This window comes from Pan paniscus, chromosome 8 (genome assembly GCF_029289425.2).
Source record: "Pan paniscus chromosome 8, NHGRI_mPanPan1-v2.0_pri, whole genome shotgun sequence".
Taxonomy (NCBI): domain Eukaryota; kingdom Metazoa; phylum Chordata; class Mammalia; order Primates; family Hominidae; genus Pan; species Pan paniscus.
Window position 1 is genome coordinate 18836963 of NC_073257.2, and position 16650 is coordinate 18853612.

Genomic DNA, 16650 nt, shown 5'->3' on the forward strand with positions numbered 1-16650 from the left:
TCAATGATAGACTGCATATACAATGGTGCTTCCATAAGAGATTATAATACTGTTTTTTTGTTTTGTTTTGTTTTGTTTTGTTTTGGAGCCTCACTCTGTCACCCAGGCCACAGTGCAGTGGTGCAATCTCAGCTCACTGCAACCTCTGTCTTCTGGGTTCAAGCAATTATCTTGCCTCAGCCTCCTGAGTAGCTGGGATTACAGGCACCTGTCACCATCACGCCCATCTAACTTTTGTATTTTTAGTAGGGACGGGATTTCACCATGTTGGCTGGGCTAGTCTTGAACTCCTGACCTCAAGTGACCTGCCTGCCCGGGCCTCTCAAAGTGCTGGGATTACAGGCACGAGCCACTGAACCTGGCTGAGATTATAATACTGTATTTTTACTGTACCTTTCTGATGTTGGCTATGTATTTAGATAAACAAATATTTACCACAGTGTTACAATTTCCTACAGTATTTAGTACAGCAACATGCTGTACAGGATTGTAACCTAGGAACAATAGGCTGTACAATATAGCCTAGGTGTGCAGTAGGCTATACTATCTAGGTTTGTGTAAGTACACTCTGCGATGTTTGCAGAAGGACAAAATCACCTGATGACACATATCTCAGAATACGTCCCTGCCATTAAGTGACACCTGACTGTACTTTATAGCAGAGTACTCCCAGTTCCTCCCTCTTGTCCGTTATATGATTGCTGTCATTAATTTCACTTATCTATAAGCTATAATCACCAAATACATTATTACTATTATTATTTTGAACAAACTGCTATCTGTTAGATCAATTAAGAATAAGAAAAATAAAAGATTTTATTTACCTTCATTCATTCTTTCTCCATCCTTTCTTTATGTAGATTTGAGCTTCTGACCAATATTGTTTTCCTTCTCTCTGAAAAACTTCTTTTAATATTTCTTGCAAGGCAGTTCTATTGGAGACAGATTTCCTCAGTATTTTTCTGGGAGTGTCTTTATTTCTCCTTCACTTCTGAAAGATAATTTCACTGGGTACAATACTCTAGATTGATTATTTTTCTTCCAACACTTTAAATATCTCACTCCACTTTATTCTTGCTTGCATTCGTTTCAAAAAGAAGCCCATTATACTTTTTAATCCTAGTTCCCCTGTAGGTACGGTGTTTTTTTCTTTCGTCTGGCTTCTTTCTTTTTTTTTTTTTTTAATTATTATTATACTTTAAGTTTTAGGGTACATGTGCACAATGTGCAGGTTAGTTACACATGTATATATGTGCCATGCTGGTGTGCTGCATCCATTAACTCGTCATTTAGCATTAGGTATATCTCCTAATGCTATCCCTCCCCCCTCCCCCCACCCCACAACAGTCCCCAGAGTGTGATGTTCCCTTTCCTGTGTCCATGTGTTCTCATTGTTCAATTCCCATCTGTGAGTGAGAACACGCAGTGTTTGGTTTTTTGTCCTTGCAATAGTTTGCTGAGAATGATGATTTCCAATTTCATCCATGTCCCTACAAAGGACATGGACTCATCCTTTTTTATGGCTGCATAGTATTCCATGGTGTATATGTGCCACATTTTCTTAATCCAGTCTATCATTGTTGGACATTTGGGTTGGTTCCAAGCCTTTGCTATTGTGAATAGTGCCACAATAAACAGATGTGTGCATGTGTCTTTATAGCAGCATGATTTATAGTCCTTTGGGTATATACCCAGTAATGGGATGGCTGGGTCAAATGGTATTTCTAGTTCTAGATCCTTGCAGAATCGCCACACTGTCTTCCACAATGGTTGAACTAGCTTACAGTCCCACCAACAGTGTAAAAGTGTTCCTATTTCTCCACATCCTCTCCAGCACCTGTTGTTTCCTGACTTTTTAATGATCACCATTCTAACTGGTGTGAGATGGTATCTCATTGTGGTTTTGATTTGCATTTCTCTGATGGCCAGTGATGGTGAGCATTTTTTCATGTGTTTTTTGGCTGCATAAATGTCTTCTTTTGAGAAGTGTCTGTTCATGTCCTTCGCCCACTTTTTGATGGGGTTGTTTGTTTTTTTCTCATAAATTTGTTTGAGTTCATCGTAGATTCTGGATATTAGCCCTTTGTCAGATGAGTAGGTTGCGAAAATTTTCTCCCATTTTGTAGGTTGCCTGTTCACTCTGATGGTAGTTTCTTTTGCTGTGCAGAAGCTCTTTAGTCGAATTAGATCCCATTTGTCAATTTTGGCTTTTGTTGCCATTGCTTATGGTGTTTTAGACATGAAGTCCTTGCCCATGCCTATGTCCTGAATGGTAATGCCTAGGTTTTCTTCTAGGGTTTTTATGGTTTTAGGTCTAACATTTAAGTCTTTAATCCATCTTGAATTAATTTTTGTGTAAGGTGTAAGGAAGGGATCCAGTTTCAGCGTTCTACATATGGCTAGCCAGTTTTCCCAGCACCATTTATTAAATAGGGAATCCTTTCCCCATTGCTTGTTTTTCTCAGGTTTGTCAAAGATCAGATAGTTGTAGATATGCAGCATTATTTCTGAGGGCTGTGTTCTGTTCCATTGATCTATATCTCTGTTTTGGTACCAGTACCATGCTGTTTTGGTTACTGTAGCCTTGTAGTATGGTTTGAAGTCAGGTAGTGTGATGCCTCCAGCTTTGTTCTTTTGGCTTAGGATTGACTTGGCGATGCGGGCTCTTTTTGGTTCCATATGAACTTTGAAGTAGTTTTTTCCAATTCTGTGAAGAAAGTCATTGGTAGCTTGATGGGGATGGCATTGAATCTATAAATTACCTTGGGCAGTATGGCCATTTTCATGATATTGATTCTTCCTACCCATGAGCATGGAATGTTCTTCCATTTGTTTGTATCCTCTTTTATTTCATTGAGCAGTGGTTTGTAGTTCTCCTTGAAGAGGTCCTTCACGTCCCTTGTAAGTTGGATTCCTAGGTATTTTATTCTCTTTGAAGCAATCGTGAATGGGAGTTCACTCATGATTTGGCTCTCTGTTTGTCTGCTATTGGTGTATAAGAATGCTTGTGATTTTTGTACATTGATTTTGTATCCTGAGACTTTGCTGAAGTTGCTTATCAGCTTAAGGAGATTTTGGGCTGAGACAGTGGGGGTTTCTAGATATACAATCATGTCATCTGCAAACAGGGACAATTTGACTTCCTCTTTTCCTAATTGAATACCCTTTATTTCCTTCTCCTGCCTGATTGCCCTGGCCAGAACTTCCAACACTATGTTGAATAGGAGTGGTGAGAGAGGGCATCCCTGTCTTGTGCCAGTTTTCAAAGGGAATGCTTCCAGTTTTTGCCCATTCAGTATGATATTGGCTGTGGGTTTGTCATAGATAGCTCTTATTATTTTGAGATATGTCCCATCAATACCTAATTTATTGAGAGTTTTTAGCATGAAGCGTTGTTGAATTTTGTCAAAGGCCTTTTCTGCATCTATTGAGATAATCTTCTGGCTTCTTTCAAGATTTTCTTTTTGTCTTTGATTTCTTTTTTTTCTTTTTTTTTTTTTTTTTTGAGACAGAGTCTTGCTCTATTGCCCAGGCTGGAGTGCAGTGGTGCGATCTCAGCTCACTACAACCTCCACCTCCTGGGTACAAATGATTCTTGTGCCTCAGCCTCCTGAGTAGCTGGGATTATAGGCACCCACCACCATGCCCAGCTAACTGTTTTTTTTGTATTGTTAGTAGAGACGGGGTTTCACCATGTTGGCTAGACTGGTTTCGAACTCCTGACCTCAGGTGATCTGCCTACCTTGGCCTCCCAGAGTGTTGGGATTACAGGCATAAGCCACCATGCCTGGCCTGTCTTTGATTTTCTAGATGTACATTTCTTTGGTATTTATCATGCTTGGTGTATTTATCCTCCTCTGAGCTTCCTGGTTTTGTGGTTTGGTATCTGTCATTAATTTTGGAAAATTTTCATCCATTATTACTTCAAATATTTTTTTCTGTCTCTTTCTCTTTTTTTCTGTGTGGTATTCCCATTACATGTTTGTTGCATACATGAGTTTCATTTTTTATTTTTGTTTTTAACTTTATGTGTACATATTTAATTAAAATAGAATAGGCATAAATCAAAAACAAGAAAAAAATCAGGATAAAGTGTCACTGTCATTTAGTTTGCAAGGAGGAATCAGGAAGTGCAACAAATTACTAGAAAAATATTCTAAAACCATCTGAAGTGGCTAGGTTACATAATCTTCAGAGTCAAATGCCAAAGTTAAGTATTATACCACTTAATCCACAAATGAAAAAAAGAGGAGTCAAAAGTTTATCTTGTTTAGGCTGGGCGTGGTGGCTCACGCCTATAATCCCAGCACTTTGGGAGGCCAAGGTGGGCGGATCACTTGAGGTCAGCCTGGTCAACATGGTGAAACCCTGTCTCCACAAAAAATAAAAAGATTAGCTGGGCATGGTGGTGCATGTCTGCAGTCCCAGCTACTCAAGAGGCTGAGGCAGGAGAATTGCTGGAGCCCAAGAGGCAGAGGTTGCATTGAGCAGAGATTGCGCCGCTGCACTCCAGCCTGGGCAGTGGAATAAGTGAGACTCTGTCTCAAAAAAAAAAAAAAAAGTGTCCTGTTTACTAGAACAATTTTTACATTCAATCTATAGTGCTACTGGCAACTTTTAGAAGAAAGAAGTTTCCATTATGCATTGACTAGAAAATCTCAAATACAACTAAGCAGCTATGCTATGCTATAGCTCGTTAAGTATCATTAAACTGTTCTGGGCTAGTGTACATTTCAGATTAATAGAGAACCACATTTTGCGTTTTAGAAAGGCAGCAGTAATTCTATTTCAGCTTTTAGTCTGGATGCTTAACACGGTTAAGGCGACAGTTCAAGCACATTAAGTGAAGGTAGTTAAGATTTCAGAACAATCATCACCATCTCTTACAACCTACATACACTGTTTAATGCTTACGTGGAAGGAAACCAGTGGTTTTTTGTTTTTTTTTTTTGAGACAAAGTCTCACTCTGTTGCTTAGGCTGGCATACAGTGGTTTGATCTTGGCTCACTGCAACCTCCACCTCCCGAGTTCAAGCAATTCTGCTGCCTCAGCCTCCCGAGTAGCTGGGATTACAGGCATGTGCCACCATGCCTGGCTAATTTTTATATTTTTAGTAGAGACAGGTTTTCACCATGTTGGCCAGGCTGGTCTCGAACTCCTGACCTCAAGTGATCCTCCCACCTCAGCATCCCAAAGTGCTGGGATTACAAGTGTGAGCCACAGCACCCAGCCGAAACCAATGTACTTTTTTTTTTTTTTTTTTTTTTTTGAGACAGAGTCTCACTCTGTTGCCCAGGCTGGAGTGCAGTGGCACAATCTCGGCTCACTGCAAGCTCCGCCTCCTGGGTTCATGACATTCTCCTGCCTCAGCCTCCCGAGTAGCTGGGACTACAGGCGCCCACCACCACACCCAGCTAATTTTTTGTATTTTTAGTAGAGACAGGGTTTCACCATCTCTACTAGCCAGGATGGTCTCGATCTCCTGACCTCGTGATATGCCCACTTCGACCTCCCAAAGTGCTGGGATTACAGGCGTGAGCCACCGTGCCTGGCCCGAAACCAGTGTTCTTAATTGGCATTTTATACACACATACACAGAATTAAAAAAAAAAAACTATCAAAGGCAATCATTCTAAGTGTACTGTGGTAGAATGTGTTAAAAATGCAAACATGCCATAGAACTAAAGTAACATGAACAGCACTTCTCATGGCCTAGGAGAAAGGTGACTGGTTCTCACACAAAGCTAAGCCTGTATCAGTCATCCTAATCACAACGGCTTATGAAAGTATCAGGTTTCCGGAAAAGAAACTATTCCAGGAAAGTCAGTAAATCTCTTGAAAGTTTCACCTCTATAAAACCAGGATAAGGCTACAGCTCTCTTGAAATCTGAACAGGGTATCAGATGAAACAGTAAGATTCCCAGCCATAATGTGAGATGGAAAGATCCTCATGCAGCGTATGCTCAATTGCTGGCCCCAGAAAGCCTCACGTGCAGAATACAGAAGTTGCCAAAGAAGGAAACTAGAGACGTTCAGCTACATTTCCGTCGTGTGATGAATTTTAAACCCTCAGGAATGGTGTGGTCTATTAGGCTTTTCATCATGCTTGGTGTCATCCACTTAATCTGTTCAAAGATAAAAGCAGACATGATTGTAATAGTAACTCGAGTCCCAGATGTTGACAGTATGTCTGCAATTTGAGAGTCCTTCAGTCCAGTGACCTTCTGTCTGTTGATTTCACAGATGTTATGTTCTGTGAGAAGACCATTTCTGGCTACAGAACTGTCTTTCACTATGGATGTTATCTTTTCTTTCTTTCTTTCTTTCGGAGATGGAGTCTTACTCTGTTGGCCAGGCTGGAGTGGAGTGGTGCAATCTCGGCTCACTGCATCCCCTGCCTCCTGGATTCAAACAATTTTCCTGCCTCAGCCTCCTGAGTAGCTGGGATTATAGGTGTGCACCACTATGCCTGGCTAATTTTTGTAGTTTTAGTAGAGATGGGGTTTCACCACATTGGCCAGGCTGGTCTCAAACTCCTGACATCAGGTGATCTGCCTGCCTTGGCCTCCCAAAGTGCTGGGATTACAGGCGTGAACCACGACGTCTGGTCTATTTTTCCATTTTAAAAGATAAAACCAACATGTCCAGTGCTATCCTTATGCATGGTAATTGTCCATTCAAAGGGCCTGTCATGAATGGACATAGAAATCTTCTCTTGAAAAGCCTGTTTGAGCACCTTGTGCACTTTATCTGAGCTCCAGCCTGCACAGTTTTCACCATTGATTTGGAGTACTTGGTTCCCAAATCTCAGACCAACCAATAAGGTTGGAGAGTTATCCTTGACTTGCTGAACACATATACCATTATCTATTGATTTAAGCCTGAGTTCAATTTTTCCATCTTGGTCCTTATGGCTTCATGAATTTTCCATCTTGATCCAATGGCTTCATGAATCCCTTGCTTAATTTCTGCTCTACAAATTCCAACATCATTACCAGTTATAGGAGCCATTGTATAGTTCCTACTGGAAGGTCTTGCTACCAACTGGCCCTGAATTGGCGCACCAGAAACCATGGTCATATTTGCATGTGTTTCTTCTTTATTTAAACTCAGGCCTATGTGTTGAGAGAGCTCTGGATACAGTTTGGAATAGAGGTTTCCATCTTGAGAGATGTGAACAGAAGCTTCTGACAAAATTGCTGGGTTGGCAGGGTTTGCAGCAAAAGCAGTGTATTAATCTGTTCTCACACTGTTAATAAAGACATACCTGAGACTGGGTAATTTATAAAGGAAAGAGATTTAATTGACTCACAGTTCCACATGGCTGGAGAGGCCTCACAGTCATGGTGGAAAGCAAAGGAGGAGCAAAGTCATGTCTTATATGGCAGCAGGCAAGAGAGCGTGTGCAGGGAAACTCTCCTTTATAAATCCACCAGATCTCGTGAGACTTATTCGCTATCACAAGAACAGCATGGGAAAGACCCGCCCTCATGATTCAATTACCTCCCACCGGGTCCCTCCCATGACACATGGGAATTACGGGAGCTACAATTTGAGATATGGGTGGGGACATAGCCAAACCATATCAAGCAGTTTGAGCCTGAATTATTTAGTCTACCTTCAAATCTTCGAGAGATGGAGAGAGAGATATTTTTGCAGGATTCTTCTAGACCACAAGGACCCACTTGCCATTACTGCCTCCAGTCATTCTGCATAAGTAAGTTTTAGATTTCAAGCCTCTCCTTTTGATTCTTTCTTAGAGTTTCCATCTCTCTGCCTCCATTTCCCATCTGCTCTTGGATGTTGTCCAACTTTTCCATTAGAGCCTTTAGCATATTAATCAGTTATTTTACATTTCTGGTCTGATAATCCCCACATCTCTGCCATACCTAGGTTTGTGTATGATGTTTGCTTTGTTTCTTCAGAAGGTTTTTTTTTTTTTTATCATGCCTTGTAATTTTCTGTTGAAAGTCAGATATGATGTATTGGGTAAAAGGAAATGACATAGATTGATCTCTAGTGTGTTTATCTGGCTAGGAGTGAGGCTGTGTTCACTGTTTGCTGTAGCTGTAGTGTCAGAGATTAAAATTTTCTTGAACACTTTTGTTTTTGTCTCCTGTGATGTCTTGGGTTTTCCTAGAGACTCCTTGAATAGGGTCTTAGGCTTGTAGATTTTATTTTATTTTATTTTTTTGAGAAGGAGTCTCGCTCTTGTTGCCCAGGCTGGAGTGCAATGGTGCAATCTCGGTTCACTGCAACCTCTGCCTCCAGGGTTCAAGCCATTCTCCTGCCTCAGCCTCCCAAGTAGCTGGGATTACAGGCGCCCACCTCCACGCCTGGCTAATTTTTTTGGTATTTTTAGTAGAGATGGGGTTTCACAATGTTGGCCAGGCTGGTCTTGAACTCCTGACCTCAGGTGATCCTCCCCCCCTTGGCCTCCCAAAGTGCTGGGATTACAGCCGTGAACCACCGCGCCCAGCCAATTTTTTTTTTTTTTTTTTAAGCTGAAATCCCGTTATTATACAGGGGCCATCTTGATGTGGTGGTGAGGTGTGGGGGTTAGGGAAGCATTCTTTACTTTTCTGATCAAGTCTTAGTCTTTTAGTGAGCCTGAGTTGGGTGTTTCTCTTCCCCCAGGCCAGCTGGGCCTTGGTAAAACCCCAGTAGGTTAGACTCTGGCAAAGTAGTTTCCCTTGAGGGCAGAACTTGTTAAAGAGAACAGAGAGCTCTGGGTGTATTTCAGAACAGTTACTTTCCCCCTCCTCTGCTGGAAGTTAGAGGGTATTTTTCTCTGATCTTCACAATGGAGACCTGGTGGAATTCCCCAAGGCAAAACTCACACAAGCGTGGGCACCTCCCGAAGACTGGGTCCCTTTAGAGCTTTCAGTTCTCAAGCTAGTTTACACTGAGCCTCCAGCAACTAGTTGATGACGGTTTCACACACTACAACAGATATTGGCTCCAGCTGTGAGTTTCTGCTCCCAGGAAGCTGTCATTCTTTGTATTTTTCTGTCTCTCCAGTTTTGGGGACAGAGATTGGCTCTGTGACCTCAATTCTCTGAGGGATCAAAAAGTTGATGATCTTTAGTTTGTTCAGCTTTTTTTCTTGTTGCAAGAATGGGAGAGATGACTTCCAAGTTCTTTACTGGAAGTTGGCATTTTCTTTCTTTTCTTTTCTTTTCTTTTTTTTTTAAGTAAATGTAAGTTTGTAGACTGAGATGTGTACCCACTATAGACTGATCTCTACAAATATTGTTGGAAACTTCTCAGTAGCCATTCAATTCAAAAAAAGGACTCTCAGACCTAGTTTAGAGGAATGTTACCGGAAAGGGGTCCCAATCCAGACACCAAGAGAGGGTTCTTGGATCTCACTCAAGAAAGAATTGGAGGCAAATCCATAGAATAAAGTGAAAGCAAGTTTATTAAGAAAGTGAAGTAATAAAAGAGTGGCTACTCCATAGGCAGAGCAGCGGTGTGGGCTGCTCAGTTGCTTACACTTATTGTGACTTCTGGATTATATGCTAAACAAGGGGTGGATTATTCATGAGTTTTCTAGGAAAGAGGTGGGCAATTCTCGGAACAGAGGGTTCCTCCCCTTTTTAGACCATATAGGGGAACTTCCTGATGTTGTCATGGCAGTTGTAAACTGTCGTGGTGCTGGTGGGAGTGTCTCTTAGCATGCTAATGCATTATAATTAGCATGTAATGAGCAGTGAGGATGACCAGAGGTCACTTTCTTCGCCATCTTGGTTTTGGTGGGCTTTGGCTGGCTTCTTTACTGCATTCTGTTTTATCAGCAAGGTCTTCATGACCTGTATCTTGTGCCGACTTCCTATGACCTAGAATGCCTAACTTCCTGGGAATGCAGCCCAGTAGGTTTCAGCCTCATTTTACCCAGCCCCTATTCAAGATGGAATTGTTCTGGTTTGAACATCTCTGACAGGAACCCAAGGTAAAGGGATAATTAAAGCTTGGACCTCACCTGTGTATGACCAACCATGCTGTAGGGAAAACAGCAGCACAATCTTGAGGTAGAATCTGGGTCTCCTAACACCAACCAGGCTTGCCTGGGCGTAACCGGGAAGTGGAATATTTTAGTGCCTGTGACATTCCTTTGTGTCCCAGTGGCGCATAAACAGATTCAGTGTTTGGCTAAGTGCTGGAAGAGCAGCCCAGGGTCCCCCGGCCCCTGCTATGCATCTGCCTTGATTGATGTGCACAGTGGAAGTGGCTTTCATAGGAGAAGCAATTGTGTGTAGGTTCCTGGGAGAAAGGGGAACATGCCACTTGTTCCCTGGTTAGGACACAGGGATGATGCCTGAACCCTAGGGAGAGAGTAGGCAAAAGATGAAAAGGCCACATCCGTAAGCACTTTGTGTGGCCCAAGAGCAGGAGCAGGGCTGCTTCAGAGCCCAGGTAACAAAGTGCAGATGAGAATCAGGAGAGAGGTGCCAGTGAGGTGTCCTTCTTTTTTTTTTTGTAGGCATCTTGTGGTCGTGGCACAGGTAGGGACAGGTAAGGAAGCACCCTTGGAGGGAAGCAAGACGTTTACTGCTGTAGGAGCAAGATGTCCCCATGAGGGGTACGTGGAGGACGTTTCTGAGCTCCTGTGGGAACTGTCTCAGGAATGTTTGCATTTGAGCTGGAAGCTTCTTGTCATGGATGAATTACAGCTCCTTGATGATGACCCTGTGGAGGGTGTGTCAAGTGATCGAGGATACTTTTGAGTAGGCTGACCTTTCCTTCTCTCCATATCCCAGAAGGGTCCTCTTTCCTATCTGTGGGTATTTCTACCTCTGCTCCACACATCTCTAGTCTTGTATAACACCTTGGCTTACAGGTGTTCCTAAAGACCCGTCTCTCTTCTGCTGATGACTTCCTGGGGGTATCAGTCTGTTCATCTGTCAAGAATGTGGATGAACAAACATATACATTACACTTCCAGACTGAAGAGGCTCTTAATAATTGGGCTGGAACCATAAGTCACTATGTTCTATTTAGGTATGGAACTTACCAGAACAGAAAGAAGTGGGGAGGAAGGAGAATTCTTGGCTAGCAGTCTGTTTATCTTATAAATCAGTCTGATCTCTTGAGCAAAAGTTAAAGGGAAAAAGTGGAGGAGACACTGTGACCTGGCCTAGGAAGTCTAGGTTTAAGCCAAGCCAAACACATTTCTCCTCTGTCTCAGCTCTGTGAGCTGTGAGTTCTGCTTCTCCTAGGGTAACCTCGGATTACCCTAGGTTACCTTGGCCAATGCCCGTGGAAACTGGCTCAAGAAAGGGAAGTAGGAGAATGGCAGAGTCCAGAGTCCACTTATTCTATGGTTCAGGGCACTTTTTTTTTTTTTTCTTTTTTTGAGACAAGGTCTGGCTCTTTGCCCAGGAATTCAGTGGTGTGATCATAGCTCATTACAGCCTTCTACTCCTGGGGTCAAGAGATCCTCTCATCTCAGCCTCCCTAGTAGCGAGGACTATAGGCACACTTCCTGGATAATTTTTAAATATTTTTCAGAGATGGGGTCTTGCTATGTTGCCCTGGCTAGTGTTGAACTTCTGGCCTCAAGCAATCCTCCTGCCTCGGCCTCCCAAAATGTTGGGATTACAGATGTGAGTCACTGCACTTGGCCTTGTTCAGTGCATTTTCAGGGCATCCTGAAAGGCCAGGCCTGGATCTTGGGCAGCTGTTCAGGAGCATTCCAGCTGTGAATGGTCCTGAATGTCTTCCTGGCCTTCCAGATGGATCTCTAATGCACCCCAACGCAGGTGCTCCCTGAAGACATACCGGATCTGTTGGTGCGGAAAAAGAATGCAGCATTTGGTGGCTTATAGTGCTGTGCCAACTATTGCTTAGGTAATTTATATGACATCTTATTTTCTCCACCTGATTCTAAGCTCCTTGAGGACACGTCTGGTTCATCTCTGTTGGCTGCATAGCCTAAAACCCATGCTGGTGCATCCTGATTTCATTTCCTTCTCGGATGTAATGAAAGCACTCAAATGATATTGATTGCCTCCTCTTTAGGTTGACAAATAAAACCTTTAAATTCTGTTTTTCCTAGTGTTTCCTTTGTAGGATTGGAAACGATGGTCTTGATAGCGCTGTGGTTAGCAAAGCATTAATGGCTCACTCTCCTAGGGGAGACATGTCAGTTGATACCATGCACTCTGCATGCAATTTTCAGAAATGGTGTTTGCTTTTTTCAATGTTGGTTGTGTTGCTGCTCTAGACGAACCAGCTTCTATTCCTGTCTTTACTCAGAGGTAGGTAGGATTCTTCCCCAGGCACCTACAGCCCTGACTAGGATTTACAGGCAGGGGTGAGTCAGCTGACCCAGGAGGGTGGCATCCCATAGTTAGGACAGAGAGAGACTCACTGGCACGTGCTGGGTCCCTGCGTTGTCCTAACGTGCCTCCTTGCAGGTAGCATGGCTGAGTCAGTGTGCCGTGAGTCACAGGCTGCGGGAGGTGAACTTGAGCCTCACTCCGGCATTGATCTTTCGCAGGGATATATTGTTAGTTCCCGTCTGTTAAGACCGATAAAGGGTAATAATTTACTGGCCTCAAGTTTGTCTTCTCTTTGATTTCACCATTTCTTCTCCTTATACAGGAATTGCTTGACCTTGACTTTTCAGGAATTTACCCAATTTTATACTCTTGGCGTCTCCTGGGCTTAGAACCCCTTACCTCCAACCTTGCTCCCTGGCTAACTTCTACCCTTCCTTCAAAGCTCAGCAGAGATGGCACCCCCTTTCTGAAACAGACCCCAGTTCCTGGGAAGAGTGAAGGCCTGAAGCTGTGTTGGGGGTGGCACTTAGCCCCTGGTTTGGAGCTCCATGTTTCCTTCACTGTCTGCTGAACATTTTAAGGCGTCGATTTGGACTTTCCTAGGCTAGCATTCCCAGAGCCTAGTGCAGTGCCTGTTCAGAAAACTTTTTTTTTTTTTTTTTTTTTTTTTTTAGTGAAGAGGGAGGAATGTTAAGCCTCACCAAGTCTGATTATACTAAGATCACTTAATTTTTTTCTGCCTTTTCAGAATACCCATTGTAGTTAGGGTTAGTACCCATGGTTTGGCACTTACTGGTTCTGTGGTTGTTGGGTGCCTTGTTTGTCTCTTCGGGCGGGATGCGAGTCACTCCAGGGCAGCATCTGTTCCTCATATTCCTCTCACATCCTTTAAAGCCTCCCTGTGTGCACTCAAGCCACACAATGAACCTTCCTGCCTTTGCCCACAAGGCTGAGAACTCTTCAAAGTGAGACTGTGTCTTACGCATTTTCACTTCCTCCATCATTTGACACAGGACCTGGCACGTAACAGATGTTTAATAAATACTTGTATTTATTGAATAGGAATAGGTAGTAGATTCTAGAGACATAGTGAGCTCAGCTCAAGTTCAGTTGCATCAGGGAAGGCTCCCCCATGCCCCCGGCAGCTCCCTCTCTCTGTGCCTGTGCAACCTTTAGCAGCATGAGCTGCCTTGAAAAGTCAAACCCAGCTTTTCCAGAAAGCAACTCAGCAACTCTCTCCTGGGGCCAGAACTGCTCTGAAACGGGAACAGCTGTGTATATTCTTTGATCGTTAGCAGGAAACGATGTGTCGTGTCTCAAAGCACCTTTTCATGCTGCTTTCTTATTAACTCCACCCAGAAGCCCTTGCCTTAGCAAAGCCAGTCTCGCGAGGCACCGTGGAAGTCCAGAGTTGAGGGCAGCTGGGTTTGATTCATTCCTGGGCTTGATTTCTGGAATCCTCCTAGATTCCTTCCTGGGTTTGAGTTCTGGAAGCCTTGGTTTCTTGAGGCGATTATGCTGTAGGTACTAGAGAGAAGCTACTGCCTTTGAGAGAAGGGTAATTACGCAGGATTTGAAAGGAGACAGGAAGCTGTGGGTGCCAGAAATAGAGGAATCTTGTTCTTTTATTTTTGGCAACATCCAGCAAGGTGGGAAGACACCTGAGGGGAGTGCCTTTCTGGTGCACCATGGAGGCTGGTCCGTAACAGCGGAAGCTGCCATCTTGCGGAAGATTCCTCTGCCCAAGCTTGGCGTGGCCAGACTTCGTGGGCCATGTGAACATGAGATGATATCTTGCTCTGTGTGCCTTCCTATAATTTGGGGGGAGATGTTGACTAGGAGGAGGCATCCACCATTGGGCTTTTCATTATCTCAATGGAATGGTGACTTGGAATTGACTTTGACTCAAGGAAATAAAGTAAGATGAGGATTTACACATACCTAGATTAGGAAACTAACCTTTATACCTAGTACATATGTACACGTGTAAGGCATCTGGTACAGTCCCTGGGTGCTTCAGGGACTTCATAAAGGTGCATTTCCTTCACCCTTACTTATAAATAATGGTCAATGCATATTCTTAGATCATTTGAGATACATCCTTAAAAACTGTTGAGCATTGATCAAAATTTGTTTTGGAAATAAACTTGTTTTTAGTGCCCCAGAGAAGCACATTGTTTCCTAAAGTGAAGAATCCTTATTGAAGATGAATTGTGCTAATCTGGATTTTCAGGTTTTTTACTTATTGCAATAATAGATAGATTGAGGAAAGTACCCTTTTATTTTCTCTGGAAAGCACTGATGGATGTAACTGATGACAACTTGACCCAGTAGGGCAGTTCGTCTGCCCTCAAGAGCAGCTCAGCTCAAAGGGTGGTGTGGGAATCGCCAAGTGTGATGGAGGCAAGTCCCAGGTGAAAGGGAGCTCTAATTCATCAGAATTCCTCTATCCTTATAAGAGAAGCTAATTTCAAATCACTTCCTTCGTTATGACTAAATTTCAGGAAATGAGGATCACATTATTCCAGTGCAGAGAACTGGGTTGAGAGTCACATGCTTTATTATCTGCTCTGATTAATGACTAACCAACCTCGTAAGTTCCCCACCACACAGGTTAGTGACTGGATGATCATTTTGCTTTATCCACTTCCTAACAGGAGGAAACAGAGAAGTGAGCTAACTTTGTTATTTATACAAAGGTAACATACTTGCGATTTTTCTTTTCTTTTCTTTTTCTTTTTTTTTTTTTGGAAACAGAGTCTTGCTCTGTCACCCAGGCTGGAGTGCAGTGGCATGATTTTGGCTCACTGCAACTTCTGTCTCCCAGGTTCAAGCGATTCTCCTGCCTCAGCCTCTTGAATAGCTGGGATTACAGGTATGTGCCACCACATCCAGCTAATTTTTGTATTTGTAGTTGAGGTGGGGTTTTACCATGTTGGTCAGGCTGGTCTCGAACTCCTGACCTCAGGCGATCCACCTGCCTTGGCCTCCCAAAGTGCTGGGATTACAGATATAAGCCACTGCCACCGTGCCTGGCCAGTTTTTTTTTTTTTTTTTTTGAGACGGAGTCTTGTTCTGTTGCCCAGGCTGGAGTGCAGTGGTGCAATCTTGGCTCACTGCAACCTCCACTTCCTGGGTTCAAGCAATTCTCCTGCCTCAGCCTCCCAAGTAGCTGAGATTACAGGTGCCTGCCACCACACCCAGCTAATTTTTGTATTTTAGTAGAGACGGGGTTTCACCATGTTGGCCAGGCTGGTCTCGAACTCTTGACCTCAGGCAATCCACCTGCCTCGGCCTCCCAAAGTGCTGGGATTACAGGCATGAGCCACCGTGCCCGGCCCATACTTGTGGTTTTTCTATACCTATCTTCCTTTCTGGTGGGAGCCCAAAACAAAAATATGTGTGTGTATACACACACACACACACACATATATGCACACACACATGTACATATATATTTGTGTGTGTGTGTGTTTTATGTGATCTTTCTTGGCTTTTGCATTGAGAAAGTCATCTTTGAAATTTAGAAAAACTGTCAGACTGTTGGAAGGCACCTTGGACATGGCGTCTCCCCAGTGCCTTCTTTATGCATAGAAAGGGCGCTCGAGGTAACGGGATATCATGACTCTTGTGAGATAACACAGGAGCGGAGCAGAGATGAGAACTCAGGCCTCCTGTCATCTGTCCAGGGCACGTGGGTAAGATCAAGCATAGGACTGGCTTTATAAAGCACAGATGTTTGTTTGTCAGCAACTGTTTGTTTATTACTTCATTTTTGTTTTTCTCTTCTAAAATTCAACCTAAACTCTTTTATGATTTATGGACTGCTCTAAGCTTACAAGACTGATAAATATGTATATGCTGTGTGAGGAATACATTGATTTATTTACAAAGGTAGCAGAATCCTAATGCAAAAACAAACAAGAAAAAGAAAAAGAAAGAAAGATGTAGACTGGTTTTATTCATAAATAGAGAAGTGAAAATTCTAATAAAAATATGAGCACATGGTGCAATGTAGCAACATCCTACCATGACAAAGTAAGGTTTATTCAAAGAGTGCAATGATGGTTTCATATTACAATTTTTATTAGTTTAAGTATTACATAAGTGGGTCCAGTTAAAAAAAGAATGACAATCAATGCTGAAATAGCATTTATTTACTCTTGATGAAAATACAAAAATCAACGCCGGGCGCGGTGGCTCACGCCTGTAATCCCAGCACTTTGGGAGGCCAAGGTGGGTGGATTATGAGGTCAGGAGTTCGAGACCACCCTGGCCAATATAGTGAAACCCCGTCTCTACATAAAATACAAAAATTAGCCGGGCGTGGTGGCAGGCACCTGTAATCCCTGCTACTCGGGAGGC

General features: G+C 43.1%; 1 pseudogene; it reads right to left on the reverse strand.

Annotated features, from left to right (window-relative positions):
• Positions 1 to 2894: 2894 nt before the first annotated feature.
• LOC100975069 (syntenin-1-like) lies at positions 2895 to 13157 on the reverse strand (annotated as a pseudogene).
• Between the last annotated feature and the right edge of the window lie 3493 nt (positions 13158 to 16650).